This window comes from Lactuca serriola, chromosome 6 (assembly GCF_051521515.1).
Source record: "Lactuca serriola cultivar US96UC23 chromosome 6, Lser_US96UC23_V15, whole genome shotgun sequence".
Classification (NCBI taxonomy): domain Eukaryota; kingdom Viridiplantae; phylum Streptophyta; class Magnoliopsida; order Asterales; family Asteraceae; genus Lactuca; species Lactuca serriola.
In genome coordinates, this window is record NC_136413.1 from 65865207 (window position 1) to 65871042 (window position 5836).

Sequence of the window (5836 nt, forward strand, 5' to 3'; positions counted from 1 at the left end):
GCTTAAAATACCCACTTACTCACACTCTCACACAAGAACTAGAGTTTGGGACGTTTCTGGAGGATGGAGGCTAAGAGTGATGAGAGAAAATGAACCATAAGGATGTTTATATAGATCCCAAACCGGTTTATTAGGGTTTCCTTCTAATATGAATACGCCCAGCGTACCTTATGTACGCGCAGCGTACTCCTCTTGTTCCCAAAATTACAACTTAGCCCTTGAGTTCTTCAAGGGTTTATCCTTCCATCCCCCCTGGGACTACAAATGACAACTTTTTGGGATGTTACAGTAAAACCCTAGCAAAACTCCACAGAAGAATAGCTTTAATTACACTATCTCCTGCTCTCATACCAATTGTGAGACCAATAATTAAAGATCGATAGATTCTATAATAAAGAACGTGAATTAAATGACAATAAAACAAAGATCAAAAGTGTGTCGAATGCTTTGATTAAAGTAGCTCTAGATGAGTTCATAATAAAAGAACTTCTCTATGAGAGCTAGGTAGAGCGACCAAAACCGTAACCCTAATGATACATGCATGCAATATATAGGTTGGACTAGATAGCTAAGCCGAGAACGGACAGGCCTAAAATGGAATAAAATAAACTATAATATGCATACATTTGACATAATACTATTAGACCCAACAATAAGTCATAAAAATGTAGTCGTGATGGTTAGTTTTACTCCATGCATGCTATAGAAGGTCTTAATGCATTAAGATGTTGAGATTTTGTGTTTTAAGCAAATAATGGATATGCAATGTCATAAAGTTGGAAACATTATGACTCATGATGGTATTTTAGCCTTGGATCTGCAATTGGACAACTTAAGTCGAAGAAATAAGTGCTTAATGGGCTAAGAGGAGGGTTGTTGCGTATGTTGGGCGTACTGCAAGATACGTTGAACGTACGAAGATCTGTCCCTAATACCTTGGATATGCTTATGCGCCCCGTATATGAAGCCTTCTCAACTGGTTGAGTTGACTCGGTTGTGTTGACCCGTTGACTTTGACTATGACTTTGACAAAGGTTGACCAATTTTGACTTAAGGGTAATTTGGGTATTTTATGCTATATTTGAGCCTTGGTCTCTATCTATTGAATAGATGCCATGTAGAGCCGATATTTAGAACAGTTTATCGTTCATCTTTTCGTCAGACTGTGATGTGAGTTTTCCTTACTATATTTGTAGGTCGAAGGCACCAACATCGGCCTAATTGGATTATTATCATGATATATATATATATTGATTGATAATATGCTGAGTATGGAGGTAGATTTGTATGATTATATAATAGCTGCTGATGTACGTAGACCGGTAGATCTGTATGACTACCTTTAATTTTTGTCTGTTGATAATGTCTGTTATATGTTATATGTCGACATATTTGTGTTAGGTTGAAACTTTACTGTTATGTGCATGAGTCAACAGAACGGGGGTATTCCAGTCTGATGATTGAGTCGACCCGAGGGTATTCTAGTCCAATGAATTATTGGGTTCGCTGTATATTGGTATTCCAGTCCGATAACTGATTCGACTTACTGTATATTGGCATTCCAGTCTGACGACTGATTGGGCCAGTAGTAATCCGGCTCGATAGTTGTGGACCTGAGGGTACTCCAGTCTGATGACTGATTGAACCCAACATGCTTGTTTGTATGTGATATGTGTATTGTGTGGTGCTACCTTGGGGGAACTTACTAAGCGTTGGCTTACAGTTTTGGTTTTGTTTCAGGTACTTCTGTGGACCGTGGCAAGGCGAAGGCGTGACTGTACACATCCTTGGATTTTATGTTGCTGATCTTGGGAGACTCTGATTTTAAATAATGATTTGGGAACAATGATTTTGTAAACACTTTTATTAGTAAATGGGGTGCTTTGAAAAGTTTAAATTGGTTGTGATATTTGAGATGTTACATGTTTTATCATCATTATAGCCAAATTCCTCATCTTGCTCATCATTATAGTCAAATTCCTTATCTTTTTCATCTTTAAAACCAAATTACTCATCTTGTGCATCATCCATCATGTTAGTAGTACACTTTTTAGTTGCCTCCTCATTTATTGTTCCAACTAGATGAAGATCAATTGCTACCCTTGGCTCCACAAAAGGGTTTGACCTATGTGTTGTCTGTGTACCTTAGGATTGTCTGTCTAAAACTAAGGATGTATAATATCCATATTACTAAAAAGGATCTAGCACCATAGACTATGACTAATAAGTAGGGGTATTTATATCTAGTTTCTTGTTACAAGATCCTACCTTCTTTGTACTCTTGTTTTCCTTATTTGATTTAGGGGATATTTGTTGGTCGTCTACCAACTTCTGAATCCCTAAATTTGAAAGGGGAAATGAAATTTGTATGAACCCTAGTTTGTCCATGGTCAAAATACACTTTAATAATCTTATTTTCTACAACATATATACTTAAATTGACCATATCTTGATCATTACCAAGCGGAAGCAGGCTGTAAACTAAGTGAACATCTGGGATGAGAACATAGTAGTATAATGTTTCTCCATTGACATACCCGAGTACGTGTACCATTGCATCAAGCTCGTGGACTAAATATAGATTAATATCAATGAAATCCACGTGATCGTCTTTCCCCTCCTTGTGTAATCTTGTAGGTGAACGTGATAAAAAAAACCCATGATTAACCCTAATCTTGAAGTAGTTTGGAATCCATTTTATAATAATGAAAACGTAAATAATGAGAATTGGAGTTCATTTTCCAGGAAAAAAAATTCAAACAAAAAATCACACAAGAGTGACTGGGTACGAACCATACAACTTCTTCAAATTGGTTTTGGTAAAGGGAGAACCGAATGCTCCATAATGCTAACACCATTTTGTCAAAAACCCTAATGCAAAGCAGATTGTGAGAGGTTGAAGATAAAAAAGCATAAGATTTTTTGTGGAACGATATTAGAGATGGGAGCAAGGACGAAAGTGTAGTCTTCATTATGGGAGCTCCTTTGGCGGTGACAAGTGGAAGGTCAAAAATGGCCCTCTCTAACGGAGATAGGTTGACAGGCCATGGACTATATGTGTTGGATTTTGTAAACGTAATGGACCATGAGTGTTATCTTAATGAAAGATATCCTTGTCACTTTTGACAAACCACAAGGGCTGTTGTTGAAATTTTGTATAATATTAATAATAGATCTTACGAATTGATATTCGATAGTTTCAGAGTATGATTAGTCTTGTTACTGTTAGTGGTAATTAATTTATTGTTATTATATACAATATTAAATTTGAATAACACTAATTTCTGAACAAATTAAACCCTATTTATAAGAAGAAAAAAAATGAAAGTTATAGATGTTAAATATCACCAAATTTGATACCGTACAAGTATAAAATTGTCCTTGAAATGTGTGATTGTGACATGAAAAAGAACATCTCCAAAAACGGTAAAATAATGCGATTATTTTGTTAGCATGTAACGTTAGCTAACATGACGGGTCTTCGTCTCCACAACCTTGGGACGACGAGTATACCTATGTGGCCAACATAAGCGTTAACACCGGCATCTTTAATAAAAATCCAAATCATTTTTTAATAAAATAATTGAAAACGACATTTCTCAAATTTAATATCGTCTTACATTTTAATATTGTCTTACATTGTCTCTAGCAAATTTGGCCTCCATAAAAACCGAGGTTTCTTGCATGATACTTTCCCCGTCATTTTACTGTTCAATCGAACAATGGAGAGGGAAGACTTTCTTGATCTCCCACCGGGCTTCAGGTTCTATCCATCTGACGAAGAACTTATCGTTCACTACTTGCAAAAGAAAGTGAACTTTTGTTCAGTTTTTCCTTCAGTGATTGGAGAAATCGAGTTATACAAGTTTAACCCGTGGGAACTCCCAAGTAAGAATCATTGCTATTATTGTTGTGTTTGTTACTTAGATATTGTGAGTCCTAGGTTTCTCTTCAAACATATATTTGAGGAAAGGTTAATGACTCTAGCTAACATATATATAGAGACAGCTGAAACTTTGTTTCCATGATGTGAGTCAGTTAGCTTGTTTCCATGACGTGAAAAAGAAACGTTATTGATGATGAATTGATGTCATTCTTGTTTACTTGGCAGGAAAAACATTTTCTGGGGCGGATGAGTGGTTCTTTTTTAGCCCGAGGGATAGAAAATACCCAAATGGATCGAGGCCAAAAAGGTCTGCAGGATCGGGTTTTTGGAAGGCGATGGGGAAAGATAAGCCGATTTTTTCTTCTTCAGGGTCAAAAAAGATTGGACTTAAGAAAGCTTTGGCGTTTTTTAAAGGAAGTCCAACGAAGAATGTCAAGACAAATTGGACCATGAGTGAGTATAGATTGCCCGAGTCATCTAACCGATCATCTAGACTAAACGGATCGATGAGGGTAATATAATCATTTCCTCTAAGTTCATATATATCGTACTTACTGACTTGCACTATGTTTATTGGTGATAACGATCATGGGTCAAAAATTAGGAAGAAAAAAAAACTTACCCTACGTAGGTTTGCCCGGGTGGTGTCCCTCCATTTGACACACTAAAACTTCCCATTTCTGTATTTTTTTTTATATAAAATTATTTTATTATAAATAATGTTTTATTTTTATTTTTCCTTAAAGATATCACCATCATTTATAATTGTTTTTTATACCTAAAAAATAATATTGACATATTTCTTCATATACGATCCTGAATTGCCAGTTTCATAGCATTCTTTTCGTGTGCTTTAACTTTAAAATGAATAGTTTAGCTTGTTTTGGAATAAAAAAACAGTTCTATATATTTCTTTAATTTAAAATAAACTAAAAGAATTAGAGATCATAATGAATAGAAATAAAAGGTTGGGTTATGTTAGGTTAATGAAATATACAATGTTGAAATTGACTTAGAGTTAAAGGTTATGTAGATGGATAAAGATAATAATCATGTAATAGAATGATGGATTGGATTTGAGTTGCTAATACACCTAGTCTTAGATACACATCATTTTTGTTTGTTGAATATTTTGTTTTATTATATGTGCTATTAATTTTTTATTAGTTGGATGATTGGGTGTTGTGTCGGGTACGACAAAAAGGCAACAAGTCAAAGAACAAATCCAAAGCAGAAGAAAACCCAAAAAATCAACTTCCGATTACAACACAGGAACTCCCTTCACCGTACATCGTTACAAACGCCAATTTGGACATAATTTCTGATAATATGTTCAAAGATTTTCAATTTATTTCGGCTTCAATTCTTGCGGGTCAAGATCTTCCTTACATTATTGAGACTAGTTCCCCCAAACAGCTTCAAGGTACAAAAACTGACAATTATGGCCTAGCATTTGAAAACGGGCAGCTCTACGAAGAAAACATGTCATTTATTGCAAAGGACGAGAGTGCTAAACGCACAAACGTGATATGTGATGATCCATACGATGTTCTTAACATGGTACATTTGGATGTTGTCATGAAACTTATAAAAGATGGATGAATTTTCTAGCTCAATTGGGATCCAAGACTATATGAACTTCCAATACCATGAATGAACAATGTCTATATTACCATGCAAGAACAATATCCATAATAAGGGTTATTACATGATGTACAAAATGTCTCTTTTGTGTAATACTTGTATTTACTTTGGCAAATAAAACTTGTCTTTTTTTTTTTTTTTTTTTTTTTTTTTTTTTTTTTTTTTTTTTTTTGTTTGTTTGTTTCTGTTAGAATGGTTCAAATACATACTTGCATTCACTAGTAGTCTAGACATGGGCGTCTTTGAAAGTGTACGAGATGGGCAACCGTACATGACCCATGTCGTGGAGGGGGCCAATTTTACATA

General features: G+C 35.0%; 1 pseudogene across 1 annotated transcript; it reads left to right on the forward strand.

The window, feature by feature from the left end:
* The first annotated feature begins 3722 nt into the window (after positions 1-3722).
* On the forward strand, positions 3723-5558 carry LOC145059856 (NAC domain-containing protein 2 pseudogene; annotated as a pseudogene). The gene is made up of 3 exons (XR_013686793.1): positions 3723-3888; positions 4112-4398; positions 5054-5558. The product of XR_013686793.1 is annotated as an NAC domain-containing protein 2 pseudogene (transcript).
* Positions 5559-5836: the final 278 nt, after the last annotated feature.